At 54.6% G+C, this 17,274-nt stretch overlaps 2 non-coding genes across 2 annotated transcripts; both read right to left on the bottom strand.

Moving 5' to 3' along the window:
• Nucleotides 1–459: 459 nt before the first annotated feature.
• On the bottom strand, nucleotides 460–532 carry TRNAR-UCG. Its single transcript has one exon. It is a non-coding gene; the product is annotated as a tRNA-Arg (tRNA).
• A 12,240-nt stretch (nucleotides 533–12,772) lies between these two features.
• Nucleotides 12,773–12,854, bottom strand: TRNAS-UGA. The gene has a single exon. It is a non-coding gene; the product is annotated as a tRNA-Ser (tRNA).
• Nucleotides 12,855–17,274: the final 4,420 nt, after the last annotated feature.

Raw genomic sequence — 17,274 nt, 5'->3', positions numbered from 1 at the left:
AGCTGCTGATGCTTTGTGGCCAACATCAGAAGATGGTAGGAAAGCAGGGCCAGCCCCCCTGGTGGGGCCTCTTACTGTTCCCACTCCAGGTGCTCACTTTGGCAGTGGGGCAGGAGATTTTACCCCAAGAGGCTTTTCCCCAGCTGGCGAGAAGCAGAGAAACACCCAGGCTCCCAAGGTGCTATGTAGCAACCCCCCTCCAGCACAGGGACAGGCGCACACTTGGAAGAGGGAAACTGCTCCACATGCTAGCCCGGGCAGCCGCCCATTTTCTTTGGCAAGTCAGGAAGGGCAAAGGCGAGACTGGAAGCACCTGGGGCTCATGCCCCAGCCTTAGTGACACCCAACCCCCAACTCCTTCCCGGGTCTCTAGCTGAAGCCAGAGCATTGGCCTGAGCAGCCAAGAAGAGGTTCCAGCCCTGAAGGGAGCAGGACGTTCAGCCCAAAGGTAAAATTGCACAACCACGAAGGGACTCGAACCCTCAATCTCCTGATCCGAAGTCAGATGCCTTATCCATTAGGCCACATGGTCACAGGAACAAAACCTTTCCAAGCACTTATTTGGAAAAGGCCGACACTGTGTTTCTCAGGTCCTCTACTGAATGGGGCCGAGACTCTCTGGGCACAAGAAGTCGAGTTCCCAGCGAGATGTGAGACAATTCTCTTGAGCCAGGTGCAGGACTTTGGCAGGGAGGCTCAGGGATGAGGGACTGGGGTGCAGCGGACAGACCAGCTATCTAGGTGCTTAGATTTGGTCTCACTGAGGAGGAGGAGGAATCCTGCTGACAGGCAGTGGCTGTGGAGAAAAGAGGATCTCCAGGCTGCTCAGGTCTCCTTCTTCCAGCTCCTCATCTGGCTGAGCTGCTCCACCGGCCTGGACAAGTCCTCTGCATGCACAGCAAATAGCCCAAGAGCCATTGCTGCCCAAACCTGTGCTGGGGGGTGAGCTTCTGTCTTCCCTGTCCCATCTGCCCTAGAACAGACCTCTAGATTGAGAGAGACAGTCAACAACGATTAAGGCTAAGATTATATAAAGGGGGTCACAGAATTTGTGACTTTCAGAGATCTCAGTGACATTTTCCGCCTCAGCCCTGGGGCAGGAAGACTGGGGCTGTCGGCCAGTGGGGGCCTCACAGCTATCAGCCACCAGTGGCGGAAGGGGCTCCCACAGGCCCATGCCACCACGGATGGACCCCACAGCTCCCAGCTACTGTGAGCAGCGGGAGGCCCCCAGAGCTCCCAGCTGCTGTGGGTGGATCCCAGAGCTCCCAGGCACCACATGTGACAGGGGGACCCTGGAGCTCCCAGTCGGGTGACTGCGTTATAAGTCCGGTCAGCGGTGCTGCGGGGCTCAGGCAGGCTGGTCCCTACGTGTCCTAGGGCACCGCGCTGCGCCCTGGAAGTGGCCAGTAGGTCCCCCCTGCTGCACCGCTGACCAGGAGCCGCCTGAGGTAAGTCTGCACCCCAACCCCCTGCCCCAGCCCTGAACCCCCTCAAACCCAGAGCCCCCTCTTGCACCCCAGAGCCCTCACCCCTCTGCACTTCAACCCCCGTGCTCCAGCCCAGAGCTTCCTCCCACACCCCAAACCCCTCATCCCTGCCCCCACCCCAGAGCCATCACCCCGTCCTGGACCCCGACCCCCTGCCTCAACCCACAGCCCCCTCCTGCACTCTGAATCCCTCAGCCCCACCCTGCAGCCAGGAGCCCCCGCCTCCACCCCACACCCCGCAACACCCCACACCGCCCACAGGCACACCCAGGAGCTCCCAGCAGCCATGGGTGGCCGGGAGCCCCAGCCCCACCCCACTGCGTATGGACCCTGCAGCTCCTACGAGCGGACCCCAGAGCTCCCAGCCGCTGCGGATGGACCCAGGATTTCCCAACAGGCCTTGATGGCGGGAGGGCCCCGCAGCCCCACGTCATCGCTCACAGAGCCTGCAGCGCCGCAGCCCCGGGAGCTCCCGGCCGCCCCGGGCAGGAGAGGAGCCCCCGGCGCTCAGACACCGCAGGCAGAGCCCGGAGCTCCCAGTCACCGGGGTGAGGAGAAGCCGCCGCCCCGGGAGCTCCCGGCCGCCCCGGGCAGGAGAGGAGCCCCCGGCGCTCAGACACCGCAGGCAGAGCCCGGAGCTCCCAGTCACCGGGCGGGGGGGTGAGGAGAAGCCGCAGCCCCGGGAGCTCCCGGCCGCCCCAGGCAGGAGAGGAGCCCCCGGCGCTCAGACACCGCAGGCAGAGCCCGGAGCTCCCAGTCACCGGGGTGAGGAGAAGCCGCAGCCCCGGGAGCTCCCGGCCGCCCGGGCAGGAGAGGAGCCCCGGCGCTCAGACACCGCAGGCAGAGCCCGGAGCTCCCAGTCACCGGGGTGAGGAGAAGCCGCAGCCCCGGGAGCTCCCGGCCGCCCGGGCAGGAGAGGAGCCCCAGCGCTCAGACACCGCAGGCGGAGCCCGGAGCTCCCAGTCACCGGGGTGAGGAGGAGCCGCAGCCCCGGGAGCTCCCGGCCGCCCCGGGCAGGAGAGGAGCCCCGGCGCTCAGACACCGCAGGCGGAGCCCGGAGCTCCCAGTCACTGGGGTGAGGAGAAGCCGCAGCCCCGGGAGCTCCCGGCCGCCCGGGCAGGAGGAGCCCCGGCGCTCAGACACCGCAGGCAGAGCCCGGAGCTCCCAGTCACCGGGCGGGGGGGTGAGGAGAAGCCGCAGCCGCCGGCCAGTGCAGGGGGCCCCGCAGCTCCCAGCCGCCGCGGGCGGGCGGACGCCAGAGCCCCCCGCTGCCATCGGGACCCCGCGGCCGCCCCGGGCAGGACCCGTCACCCCGCGACCGGCAGGAAACAGCCGCGCGCGGAAGCGCCTCACGCCCTGTGACCCCGGTGCTGCGGCTTCTCGCCAGGCGGGAGGCGGCGCCGCGGCTGCGGTCTCGGCTCCTCCGCCCGGCAGCGGGACCCGCCCCGCGCGGCCTCGCGCCGCTTCTCGCGGGGGGCGCTGAGCTCTGAGCGCACAAGGCCCTGGCGGCTCCGCCCCGCATCGCTGTCAGACAACGTCACCAATGGGAGCTGAGCCTGTCAGAAACGTCAGGTGAGGAGGGCCCAATGGGAGACCAGCTTTCAGAGACCCGCCCCGCACGAGGGCCAATGGGAGATTAGCTGTCAGAAAACACTAGGCAGGCCAGCACCAGCCAACCAGGAACCGCCCCTCATCTCAAGGACAGCCCCGCCCCCACCTGTCCTATGCCCCACAGCAGCACCCAGCACCGGGTGGCTCGTGTCACTCGCCCCAGCAACCCCCAAAGCAGAGTCTCAATTCCCCTCCCCCACCGCTGCTCTGCATTAGGTAACAAGACACCCACCCACCAGACACCAAGAGAGAGAGATTTTCTACCTTCCACAACCCCCCTGCCCCACTCCTCCCCGCAGCCCCATCCCCAAGTCTGGCCACGCGCTCCCAGCTCAGGGTGACCACACACACTCCCCGTCGGGGCAGGCTCTGCTCAGCCCGGCTCCCCACAGCCTGCACTAAACATGTGGGGCCCAACACCAAAACTTACTCCTATTTTACCCCAATGGCCCCAAACTGCCGCTTTTAATATGCAAATAAGGTGCTGCCACGCTCAGGCCACGCCCCAGCTCTCCAGTGGAGCCACCCGGCAGAGAACCAGGTGATATTTAAATTAGCCAGGACTTCGCTCAGTCATTTCCCTCTGCTCCCAGCAGGTGGCGCCGGAGAGCTCCGAGCTCACTCACTTCCCTTTCTCACGTCGGCTTCAGCCCCCGGGTTACAAACGCACCAACCGGGGAGCAGGAGTGCGGGGCTGCTCCAGGGTGACCAGATGTCCCGTTTTTAAAGGTTTGGCTGGACTTTTTCTTATATAGGAGCCTATTACCCCCCACGCCCTGTCCCATTTTCCAGTTTCTTTAAGGTCACCCTATGGGGCAGCTCTGCGGGGACGGACTTCCACACTTGGGATGTTAGTGCAAAAAACTCCTCCTGGGCTGAGTAAAGGGCAGAGACCTGCCCTTAGCCTGCCCTGAGTGGGGGGTCACCCAAACCGACCCTCACTCGCCAGCAGGTGTCACCTTTCAGCCTGGGGAAAAGGCAACAGGCCCCCACTCCCCAGCTCTGCCTGGGCAGAGAGCCAATGGGAACTTCTATTAAAAGGGAAAGAGAATCAAGCCTGAGTTTGGGAAAACCCCACAACCACATTCACATCTACGCTCATCAGCAACCCCCCCACCCCAGAGTACACTGGGCAGTGCTGTGCCTCAGTTTCTCACCTTGCGGTGTGACAGTCCAATCCAATGTTCCTTTAAGAGACCCCTCCGCTCTCCTCCCCCAACCCCCACTCCCCTTGGGCAGCAAAGCCCCAGGGGTGGGGGAGGGAAGGGAAGGCATCAAGCGAAACCTCAGCTTCTGCTGCCGACACTCCCTCAACTGGCTCTCGGTTTGCCCTGTTCACTCTGCGTCGCTGCCGCTCCACGACATTATCCTTCACCCTGCTGCTGAGAGCTCCTGTGTCGCCACTTCCCCTGCTGCCACCTGCCTGTCTCCTGCAGACTCTGCGCCGCCACCTAGTGGGGAACCTCGCTACAAGTGCAGCCTGGGCAGCCTCTGTCATTGCAACACCATGGGCAGGGCGTGAACCGCCAGCTGGGGGAGACTAACGCCCTGCCCCGCCCCTTCCACCTGAGGCCCCGCCCCTTCTGCAAACACCCCTGTGCCCAGCGTACACCAGCCCTTAGATCCCTCTTGGTATTTCAATGCAGGCACTGACCTGTGAGAGGAAAACATCAGCTCACAAACACAGAGACTGAATTCCCCACATTTAATCTCGCTGCACTTTCCAGAAAGTCACAAAATTCATTTAGTTCTTGCTAGGACAGAGAAAAAAATAAGTGACACTAAGTTTTTGGCTCAGTTAAATAAAATTAAGTATTTAATTAATATAGTAAAAATATGTCCTGATTCCGTTAAATAACACCATAACATGTGTCCTGGGATCTCACCCCCACTTTGAGCTTGTGGGTTCAAAGATGGGGACCCGCAGGTATTCTGCCACCACCCTAACCCTTAGGGTAGGGTTCCTTCTCGCTGCCACCACTCGATTATTTTCGGTGAATCAAGACACCCCTCTGTCCCCCTCCGTCTCCCTTCAAAGACACTCCCTGGGAACACAGATCCACTCACAGAGGAGGAACCTTCCCCCTCCCTTCTCTTCCCTCTCTCCAGCCTGCTCCGGAGAGAGAGATACCTTGATTCAAACTCCTTGAATCTCTACACACAGGGAAGCAGCCCACTTCCCCCCTCCCTCTCCTGCTTTCTCTGCTTGGAGACAACCCTTGTCTCCACAGAGTGGCGCCTAGCTTCCTTCCCCTGAATCCACAGGTAAGGAACTTAACCAAGTCCTGAACTTAAAAGAGTTTATTAAAAGAATAAAAAAAAGAAGAGAAAAAATACACAATCTCTATGAATCCAAGATAGACATTCATAGGGTCTAATCGTATTAATCCCTGGAGAAATTTCTCCCTTTTCCTCAGTACAAACAATACAGGCAAAATTACGAATAATCAATACAAACACACAGAATTGCAGACACAGGATTCTTATATGAAATTACCCAGTACTTCTAATACTCACTAGCTTGAATAGAAGAAATTAGTTCAGAGAAATGAGCAGACTTGATTAAGCATCTGGACTGGTGTACTTCGAGACGGCTAAGAACACAGAACAACGAACACAGAGACCCAAGTTCCCGCTCTCTGGGATTTTCAAATTCTCTTCCCTGATTGGTCCTTTGGTCAGGTGTTTCACCAGGTCTGTGTTAACCCTTTACAGGTAGAACTTAACCCTTAACTAACTACTTATGACAACATGAAATAAGAAGAGACAAATCTTGTCAGTGACGACTAATTTCACAAATGATCTTCCCATTATTAATTTCCACACCATCCCCCTTGGAGGTCTGGGCACCTCCAGTGTCACTGCTCTGCATTCACCTTTCCCTTAGAATTGTTCTCGGACATTCCCAAATTTGGAAAATTGTGCAGTTCACAATGTGAATAGTGACCCCGGCTCCTTCCTGCACCTGCTCTACATGGCTCCACAGCAGCTTCTCCCCCTGCAGAGTCACCCCACTACTGCAGTGCAGCCGCCCAGGGTTTTGCAAAAATTAATAATACAGAGTTTGGAGGAAAGTAAACATTTGGGAGTTGTGGAAATAGCAAAAGGCAACAGTTGTGGTGTTACAAGAAGGGCAGTTTTTGGTTTAATAATAAAACCCAGTTATATAAATGTAACTGTATGTGCAGCTCTGTGCACTCACGTTGGATGGAAGCTTAGTAATTAAATTATACAAGAGGGTCAGGTAAAGTGGTTACTACCACCACTATGTTTTGTCCCGAGAAGCCTTTACAGCCATTCTGAGGGGAAATGGGCCCTTTGCCCACAGAAATGGTCTATAGGGGACGGCTGCAGGCAGCAGGCGGAGAGATAATCTCATCAAAATGATTTGACTCCTGGGTAATGTAAGCAAAATCACTAAAGGAATGTCAGGGGTTTCTATTGGCACTTAACTTGCCTGCCCCTGGCTGGCTCTGGTTGTACAAGATGGACGTGTAATCGGGGTACAGTTGTGTCAAAAAAAATTATTGCAGTGCAAGGGATGTTAGACAAAACAAAATGTTGTGTGTAATTGGGTAAGGTTTTAAAAACCTAAACTGAGACATATGGTTTGTAATATAATGTTATGAAGGTTAAACTATAGAAGGAATGTGCTTTTCCCCAGGACATGTGCAGTGTATATTGGAGAAAGGGTAAAAGAAATGCAAACAAAACATGGTACTTAGCTCAAACCCTATTAGGGCTCCAAAGGGAGCCACAATAGGTTGAGGTTTCTTTTTCAGATCTGTGTGTTTTGAAGCAGAAGATGAAAGTGGAAAGTAATCAGAACTCCGGTGGAAGTTGATTGTGTCTCTGAGCTGCTGATGGCTTTGGATCCAAAAGCCAAGCCCGAAAGCCGGTGTGAATGCAAGTGACCTAGCTGATGGGGGAAGGAGAGAACTGCCCATCAGTGGCAGCACAAAGGAGCTGCAAATAATAAATACATCTGGTCAGCAAACAAGCTACTGGAAGACTCAGATTGTGGCCCTCCAGGAAAGGGAGATGAAAAAACAAGTCAAGCCTGAAAATAAGGGGGACAGGTTAACCCTAAGGAGTGTGTGTGTGTATGTACAGTGCTAAAGCTAAATCTAAAGCTGTCTCTCAGCTATTACCTGAGGATAAACTTAATGCTTGGTACAGCAGAGAAACTATTGCAAACTTGGTCTGTTGTACAAGAGGGGAAACTGAGGCACACCACCTCATGAATTTCATAAATGACCAGCGAGTGGGGTAATTCACTATCTGACTATAGAACAAAATAAGGACAGCCTGGAGGTAATTCTTCTGTTTTTCCTGCAATTAGCAAGGAAATTTGTAAAAGGAAGTGGTATTATTATTATTAAGCACTAATCTGTCCCCACCGGGGGTGTGTGTGGAAATTGTTTCTTTTGTTTTTCAGACACTCTACAAGCAAGCTGGTGCCAGCAAAAGACTAACCCATAATACCATGGATCTATGTTTTGTGTTGTTTGTCTGTGGTGTTTGTCTTGTTGTTAGCATTGTTGTGTTTCAATGAACAGAAAACCTCATGACATGGGTGGGGATGGCTTCAAAAGGCTGACCTGGGGGAAGATGTGTGTGGACATTCAAAATGCTTGACTAGGAGGCCAGCACCTGTGTAATAGCTACCGTGGTATCTGGAAGTGAATCGGCAGCTGAGGTGGGCCCCACAAGCCCTATGGGAATAATGAGAAGGGGATTTGCTTGCTGGGAATCAATGGAGGGGTGTGTAAAATGGTGTAAATCCAGAGAAGATGTTTGAATGTGCCCCTCCCTGATGGCCGTGGAGGAGCACACCCAATGGCCCATGGCCAGGGGTGGACAATTGGGTGTACTGTGTATGAGGTGTTTTGCTGGAAATGTACATATTACTGGGGGCACAATTACACCAGCCCCTAACCAAATTCCACACTACACACTGCTCTCTGGGCTTTGGCACACAGATAGATCTGTGAATCTTACTGCTGTGAATAATCGAACCAGCGCATACAGCCTGATTCCACACCATGTGGTTAAGTTGGTTTGGACAATAACCCATTTCTCTGTGGACATTCAATGGACTTATGCTATGGACAAAAGCACGAAAACCTGCAGCGGCAGCGTATTGCAACTGCCAGCAACTGGACATGTTAAGGGCTTGACCCCGTCGAAGGAGGAGAGGAGGTGTTTCGGTGGTGGCCAGGATGTTGGACCATGCGGCTAGTGCTCAGGTCTCTCAGTGTTGCTGTGGATTGTTACAGTGGCTGGTGTATTGCTAAGTATACTTGTGTTACGTTGCCTATGGAAATAACCTAGAAGTAATGGAGTAAGCCCCTCCCCCCTGTACTAGACAACCTTGACCCAACCTTCCCAGGCCCACTATAGTGGGAAGTCTGGAACGCTAATTGGAACAGGTGTGGCACGTCCGTACGAGAGAAGGTGCAGGGCACTGCACTACGCACGGGGCAGTGGGACAAATGGAATATCAACACCTTCCACCTTGATGCCTGGCCCGATCAGGAAATGTGTCACCATATGTCCTATGTTTTGCTAAGGGGGAGAATGGGAACAGGGACACAGGCAAGGCTCTGTGGCGTCAGGGCTGGGATGGGGACACCGAGGAAGGAAACTGGAATCATTGCTTGCTGGAAATTCAATCCAATAAACATCTCATTGTTTGCACCTTCGGACTTTGGGTATTGCTGCTCTGTGTGTACGCAAGGACTCAGTAATGGGATAAACCCTCTAACACTAACATCTAACACACATTTGAACCTCTTCTTTTCACACTGTTGCTCATTCTCAGGGGCTGCTTTATCTCCAGACAGATCCATTCTCTTTCAGAACAGGCTTTCTCTTTCACTCACTGAGGTGTTGGAGTAAACACTCCCCTTCCCTCTAGTCTCAGACAAACACTGGTATTAACTGTTTGCTACTGAGGGGTTTAGAAAGCATTTGTCAAGATGCCATTTCTGGGGGATTTTTCCCAAGATCCAGTATTTTGTGTTCAAACATCTCCCAGCTTCTTTGGTGAAAATAAGGCAAAGATTTCCTTGCAATATGGCAGGAATTTTTCACCCCAGATGGGATTCAGACCCACAACCTCTGACTTAGAAAGCCATTGCCTTGTCCATTAGGCCACTGGGGCCCTGTGAAACTAGGGAAATTCCATCTCCTAAATGCATATTTCTCATATTAACTTGGAAGCCAAATACCCTCTTTCTGCACCTTACAGAAATGTCTGCATCCCCTGGCAGCGAGGCTACTGGGCAGGTCACTTACAGAGCTGAGCACCACCTTTCTGCCAGCCATCTTTAGAGAAGAAGGCTCTTTCCCTGACAGCCACACACACAGCGCTGCCTAGCATCCCGAGAGCCTCCTCGTGTTCTCCCACAGCAGCCGCCTGCCGGTGTGGGTGGGAAAAAGGACCAGGAAGCAGTGCGGCCTCATTACGGGACAGGAGGCCCTCACCACACCCAGGCCTGCCTCTTGCCTTCAGCCCAGGCAGCCAGAGGTGCCAGGGAGCTCTCTGGCAGGCCGCCGCCTCAGCCAGGAAATAAGGAAAAGGCGATGAATGAAGAAGTCAGGAAATAACAAGGAAATGAAGAGGTTTGTCGAATGGGTTTCTGCCCGATTTACCATCTTCTCAGCTACCGCTCAAAGTTAAAGACCTAAAGTAACCTATTGGCATAAGTATAGATGGTTGGATCGGAATTAAAAGGAGCTGCTGTCACAAGTGTTAGGTGCCTGCAAGCAGCATGCAGACTGTTTAAAACCGCCGCAATTAGAGGCTCAGATGAAACGTTTGCCCTAAATCAGAAACGACAATAGGAGGACCAGCAGAACGCCACTCTAGGTTCATGGCAGAGTAATGGAGGCTGTTAGAGGCAAAAAGGTCATTCCTCAAAATTTGGAAATCAGATCCTAGTGAGGATAATAGGAAGGTGCACAAACTCTGGCCTGTTAAGTGTCAAAGTGTAACAAGTCAGGCCAAGAAAGAATCTGAGAAGCAACACGCTAAAGACACAAAAGCTAAGCATAAATCTGGTCAATGTGAGTCCTGGTCTGTCCCCGCAGAAAGGTGAACCCCCTCTGTGGCTGGAGTGAGCTCCTCTAAGCCGACCTCACTACAGACCTGCGCCAGGTAGTGCTCATTGTAAAAATGTTTCTTCTGAAGGTTGGAAAAACGGGACCAGCGGGCCTCAGGCCGGCTGACACAATTAAAATCCCCCCCAACACCAAACATCATGCAGCCCAGAGGAAGGGAGCCTTTGATCTTCCCTCTCATGCCTTAACTGGGGACCATACACACTAATATAGCAGTAACCAGTGCCACAGAGCACAAAGCCCACCAGTAATGCCCTCCCTGGTTGGAGCTCCAGCCCCTTCTGTACTCGCACCGCCAACGTGAAGAACAAGACTCCAGCCCCATCATTCTTCCCTGGCCAGGAGGCCCTTCCTCCAATCACCCTCTGCCCATCAAGCTACCCTAGAGTTGTTAATGTGCATTTCCTGAACACCCACCATGGCCAAGTCCAGCTGCTCCAAGGCAATGAACATCAAGTGCCACCTCCTGGGCCCCCAAATCCCTTCCACATGGCCACTTTCACACCTGCCCCTTCCCTGGTACTGTCCTCACTCAGCTGCACAGAGGAGCTTCCATCCCCAATCCCTGCCTGTCACTGCCCAGCACCCCCTCTGGTACCATTCCTGAGGGTCCCCCTGCCTCACTCTCTTCCTGCCATATTGGGAAAGGCAGCTCCCATCTCTCCTTGTTAAAGGTCAGGTGGGCCAACTAGGGGCAGAAGCCCATTCTATGTTTTCCTACTGCAGAGCCCAAGATCAGAGACTCACCATCAGTGCCACCCAGAGGGGAGGCAAGTGGGGCAATTTGCCCCAGGCCCCAGGAGAATACAGTATTGCACCTTTGTTTTAATGGAAGGGGCCCCCAAAATTGCTTTGTTCCAGACCCTCTAAGTCCTCTAGGGCAGCACTGCTCACCTTGGGTGCAGACACAACTGTGTTCCCAGAGAACAAGCCACCACTGCACAAGGAGGGAAGAAAAGACCTGCTAAACCCTGGGATTGAACCAGAAACCTTTAGATCTTCAGTCTAATGCTCTCCCAACTGAGCTACTTCCACAGCTATGTAGGGACATTTTGGCCTGTTGTTTCTCTGCCTGGGATGTTTTTGCAGCAGTTGCACACAAAAAGGACGTCATTGGGAGCGGCCCATGAAGACAAGACTCGCTTTTGCCTGCCTTGCTCAGCTTGACTTGCTGCCTCACCCCGTTCCTGCCCTAGTGCCCGGGTTGACCTGGTGGTGGAAGGGGACTGGGGGCCAGTGGCGCGGGGAGGAGGTTGAGCTGGACCCTGAGCTAGACTAGACCCTGGCAGTGAGAGTCTGGCCACCACTTGCCGCCCCACCCTGTTGTCCTGGCTTCCCCCACTGGGAGTCATTTCGGGAGGGAAGTGGGGCTTCTGCCTCCCCTCCCCGATTTTCACACCGCAGAGGAGTGTGAACAGGAAAACGAACGGCTGCTCCACACTCCCACCGGAGGAACCCGACACCCTTAGCTGTGGTCAGTAAGAAGTGGCTGTTGGCTGACAGGGCCTGTCCCCGAGGACCTGGAACAGCAGCTGCCGCCTCCCCCTCGGCTCCGGGCTGTGGGAAATGCTCATTGCCTGGCTGCATGGGCGGATGCTGCTCCGTGCTCTGGAGAGCGTCTGTATTGCTCTGTCAGCCCCCCGTCTTCACTGAGCCAGTCTGGTAAGGTCCCAAGTGCCCCCTCTGGCCTGGCAGCTGAGAGTCTGTGCAGACATCAGCCCCCCTGCCAGCCCCACAGGCAGCAGCAGCACCAGCCCCCCAGCACCACAGGGGCACTCAATGCACTTCCTGTGGGGAAATGGCTCCTTGGCGTCCAGCTGCTAGAGTGAGAGCCAGGAGAGAGCAGTGTCTGGCTCACCGTGGGGGAGAGAAGAGACCTGGTGAGTGCGGATCTCCCTCAGCCTCCCCCGCAAGGCTGGTCAGTTGTATTGTCACTGTGATAGTCGGTGCTTCCCTTCAGGGCCAGCCCTAGAGGGATCTGGGGTATGGGACAAATCCCCCCTTTCCTCCCCAGGCCCTGCCCCCCACTCCACCCCTTCCCCCAAGCCCCCACCCCTTTCCCGCCCTGCACCTTCCTGCCCCATTCCTTTCCCTCTCCCACTCTCCCTGCTCCTCCCCCTCCCCCCCCAGCGCCTCCTGCGCCCCACTGAACAGCTGATCACTGGCAAGTGTGAGGAGCTTGTCAGCAAGGCCTGTAGTGGGGGGGGGGGGAGCTGGCTGCCAGTGGGCACTGAGCACCTTTTTTTCTCTCTGTTGGTTCTGCAGCCCCAGCTCCCATGGAGTCGCTGACTCAGCTCCTTTCACATGCTAGAGAGAGGAGCAGAACCAGGGCTATGGCTGATCTATGGGGCACTAGGTGAGTGGCAGAGGCTTCAGGTGCTGAGAGTTTGCCCAACCCCTCAACAACACAGTGTGAGGTGGTGTCCCAGGGATCTCGATGAAAGGAGCAGAACAGAATTTACTTGGGGTGGGGAGAGAATTGAGAGTGTCTCAGGGGGTTATACAGAGGTATTGCTTGGGTGAGAGACTGGCTAAAACGCAGGCCTCGCTGTGAGCAGGATTTGAACCTGCGCAGGGGAACCCTGTTGGATTTCAAGTCCAATGCCTTAACCACTCGGCCATCACAGCTGTAAGCACAAAACTGCCCCAATGCTAGAGAAACTGGTAAATAATCCCAATGCCCAGGCATGAAGTCATCTGAACTACAGGATTCCCACAGCAAACCTGGCTCCCAAAGCACAGGGGGGATTTGGGGTTTGTTCTGTGTGCTTAGCCAGGTGCCACAGGAGTCTTTGCTGCTTTTACAAATCCAGACTAACACGGCCCCTCTGATACTCCTAGTGACACTCTCCAATGGATCCCCATCCTCCACCCACCTTGAGCTAGGTAGGAGCAGATCATCATTATCCCTACTTGAGAGAGGGAGAAGCTGAGGCTGAGAAAGGAGAATTGACTTGTCTTAGGTCACACAGTCAGCCAGTGGCAGAGTTGGGAATAGGACCCAAGAGCCCTGATTTTGAAACTAACCATCAGATTGTGAATTTCAAACACTGAATGACCTGAATAAAGTGCTCTCAGATGAGCTCCACACCAACAACAGTTCACAGTAATTATTCAGCAAGTATTTGAGGAGAACTGCAATGTTAGAGAGAATCATGAACTGCTCAGAGACCATTAATGCAGCAAAGCAGCAAAATTTGTCAACATATAACAGGGTATGACTTATTTCCTTGGTCTTAAAAGAGAACAACAAGGACCTGAATCTCCTCCCTGTCAATAACCCCCTGCTCAGCCAATCAGGGTAGAGACTGAGGACGGGAGGCTGAGGGTTCTCACCAGAGAGCCCAAAGGATGGCCCAGGTCACCGGTGGGGATCACTGCCCGAGCACTATTTCAGCCCCACATTTTTGGGTGGACCTCCCACAGTGGGAGCTGCAGAGCACTCCCCCCGCAACACACACACACACACACACACACTGCTCCTGGTGTTGGGAGGGGAACAGGAGAAAGGACAAAAGAAGCAAGAGACAAAGAGAAAGGAGGAAGGGATGGATGGAGGAAAAGGTGAAACAAAAAGGACAAACCCTAATGACCCCAGTGATTCTAAGGGACAAAATCCCAGGTGCGGAATAAAATTCCGCCTCCTTAAGTTTGTGTTTTCCATGCCTAGAATTCAACTGTCACCAGATGGATCAGACTGAACAGGTTTCAAACCTCGAGGAGGCTTCAACCTTCTAAACAGGATGGCTGTTTTCTAGTAAAATCAGGAAAAGGGAAGGAGAAAACTCGAAGAAGCTTCCTCCTGGCACTCACGTCCGTGAACCCGAATACTCTCTCAGTCCTCAAAGAGAGACCTGGAGAAGGAGACTTGCTGAAGCAAAGCCACAGGGGTCTCTGAGGTTTCCCTGGCCCCTCACCCCTGTCCTGCCTGGCTGATGTCAGCATCTCTCTGTGAGGTCACCACCTCCCCACCACCTTGGACCAATATTCTGAGGTCCTGCAAAAGGCCTTTGTGATGGACAGCTTTGCTAGGTTTTTATGCATTTGGACAGCAAAATGTTGAGTGTTTACATTAATATCAAGCACTCCTGTATAGAGGAGCCCCTGAACATAATGGAGAATGGAAATGAAAATGTTTAACTTTTTAAAAAAAAAGAAAGAAGGTTATAAGAGAACACGGGGGTTTGAACCGAGGACTAAGTGAAAACTGCAGTTAAGCACTCTAACACTGAGCAATATCCCCAATGACAACAGGAGTATGGAATCGTGATGTCCAGGACTTTGAAGGACAAACCCTGATTCATCGAGCTCCTTTGCCATTCCCAGACCACAGGTGGTTTTCAAAATGGGGTTTGATTAAACTTCTTAAATGTGGTAAACACCACAGCTTGCACACCCACCGATATAGCTTCTCCCCATGACAGAGCTGCCACCTCTTGGGAAGTGGATTAACTACACCCGCAGGAAAACTCTCTCCCATCAGCCTAGAGCAGTGGTTCTCAAACTGTGAGTCAGGACCCCAAAGTGGGTCATAACCCTGTTTTAATGGGGTCGCCAGGGCTGGCATTAGACTTGTTCGTGCCTGGGGCTGAAACCAAAATCTGAGCCCCACCACTCAGGGCTGAATCCCTCAAGCTCTGGTTTTGCCCTCCCCCAACTGGGGCAGGGCTCAGGCTTTGTCTCCTCTGCCTCTGCTCAGTGTAGAGGGGCTTGGTGTGTCTTTCTAGGGTCATGTAGTAAGTTTTTTGGCAAAAAGGGGTTGTAGTGAAAGGAAGTTTGAGGAACCCTGGCATAGAGCCTCTGAGTATGTCTAGACTTGGCTCCCTGTGGCAGATCAGACACTGGAAGTACAGCCATGGAGACACCACACCCCAGCCTGGCCTAGCAGGCAAGAATCAAACCTCCACAGACAAGTGGTTGTTGTTTTCTAACCCATCTCCCTAAGCCCTCAGCCACAACCGCTTAACAAAGGGGCTTTTCTACACTATGGTTCTGGTCTCACTGGAGGGTCATTTCCAATGGTTTGCTCAGACCAGCATTAGGGAAAATGGTGCCCTGGGCAAAGCTTGTACTTTGGCACTTCCCCATGGCCCCTGGACGATCCCCACTCCCCCTTTACCGCTAGCTCCTGCACTCCCAACCCTTGCACCTCCTTCACCCCTAACTCCTGCCCCCTCCTGTGCCCCCTTTGCCCTTAACTCCCTGTGCCACCAGCCATTGCCCCTCTCCTGCAGCCCCTTCACATGGCTCCAGTGCTGGGGGCCCCGCACTTGTTCTCCCTTTCCCTGGGCTTTGGCATCACTAGCCCCTGCTTAGCGAGTAGAGTTCAGTGGTCCCCAAAATGTGGGGCATGACTCTTAGGGGGACACAGAGGAACATTCATGGAGTCAATGAAATTAATCGAGCTTCTTCAGTCTCTCGCTGCAGATATTTCCCTTGTTTTTAAAGGCAAAAATCCTGATCTTTCCAACGGGAGCTGCTGCTTCAATGTTCAGTTTGGGAAGGGATCTGGCTGCACTCAGAGATCTGCCCGCGGGTTACAATCTGCGATCCGAAGGGCCGAACACAAACAGCGTTTAGATGGGACCGTTAGTGCCGCCCCCGTGTGGCCAAAGATCAGAACTGACCAGCAGAGTTTACAGCTGGAGCCTGGGACGCTCCTGAACAAACTGGGCACGAAGCCTCTCGCGTGGGATCCTTGCTGTGCAGCAGGAGGCGGAGGGAAGCTGGTTGTCAGGGCTCAGGGCAGCTCCTGCCAGGCTGAGCCGGTGTCTGTGCTAAGCTCGGCATCAATCAGGTGATTCTGGGAAGTTCGGGTCCCTGGGCTCCCACAGGAGGGTGAAGCAGGTCACCCCTGGAGCAGGTTAAAGCTGCAGGGTGACAGTGGGGTTGCTGCCCCTGTGAACAGCTGCTGTAGCACCGCCTGGGCAGGACAGGGAGAGCCAGTTATACCCCCCCCCAGCCCGTATCCGGGGATGGGAGCACTCACACCCTGGGGACCCACCCACCAGAGATCTACTGGGGGGAGAGTGACACCCACACACCCAGGATCTTGTAGGGGGGGACAAGGGCATCCACACTCCGGGATCCTCTGCAGAGGGACGGACACCCACACATCCAGGATTCTGTATGGGGGGGGAGAGGTACCCGGACACCTGGGCGGGGGAAGGGGGCACCGAAACATCCGGGATCTTACCTGGCAGGACAGCGGCGCCTGCAGCTCGACATGAGACGGGGGCGGGGGGAGCAGAAGCATTTCCCAGTTCCAGGCTGTCCCCATCTGGCCAAGGCACAGAGCTCACAAGCAGAGTTTAAAGCTCCAGCTGCCAAACTGCAAAGCAAGCTGGGCTCTGTGGCTGGTGCCTGTGATCCCAGCTCCTGGGTTGGCTGAGACTGGCGGATCACTTGAGCTTAGGAGTTCTAGCCTGCAGGGGGCTGTGCCGATCAGGTGTCCGCACTAAGTTCAGCATCAATATGGTGATCCTGGGGAAGCTTGGGGTCTCCAGATTGCCTAAGGAGGGGTGAACCGGCCCAGGTTGGAAACAGAGCAGGTCAAAACTCCTGTGCTGATCAGTAGTGGGATTGCACCTGTGAATAGCCCCTGCAGCGTAGCTTGGGCAAGACAGTGAGACACAGTCTCTTTTTAGACACTCCTACCCCGCAGAGCCTGGAGTGGGGGATGGGAGCACCCACACGCTGGGGAATCTGACTTGCGGGTTAGGGACGCACCCAAGCAACACGGATCTTGAAAAGAGGAACAGCGACACCCACACACCACAGAGCCTGGATGGGGGCAGGGGAACCACACACGGGAGCTAGTTCATGGGGTGGGGGACACACCCTTATGCTCCATTGCACCATTCTTAATGAGAAGAACAGGGGCAGCCGCACAACACGGATCCTTAACGAGCTGGGGGACACCCACACACTCCACTATTAACCAGGAGGGACAGGGGCACCAGACATGGAGAACCCCCACATCCACCGGATCCCTCATGGGGGGTAAGACAGAGGGGATTATAATGGGGCCCAGCGCACCCACACATCA

Source organism: Mauremys reevesii, linkage group 12 (assembly GCF_016161935.1).
Source record: "Mauremys reevesii isolate NIE-2019 linkage group 12, ASM1616193v1, whole genome shotgun sequence".
In the NCBI taxonomy this organism is placed as follows: Eukaryota; Metazoa; Chordata; order Testudines; family Geoemydidae; genus Mauremys; species Mauremys reevesii.
This window is presented reverse-complemented; position numbering and strand designations above follow the sequence as displayed.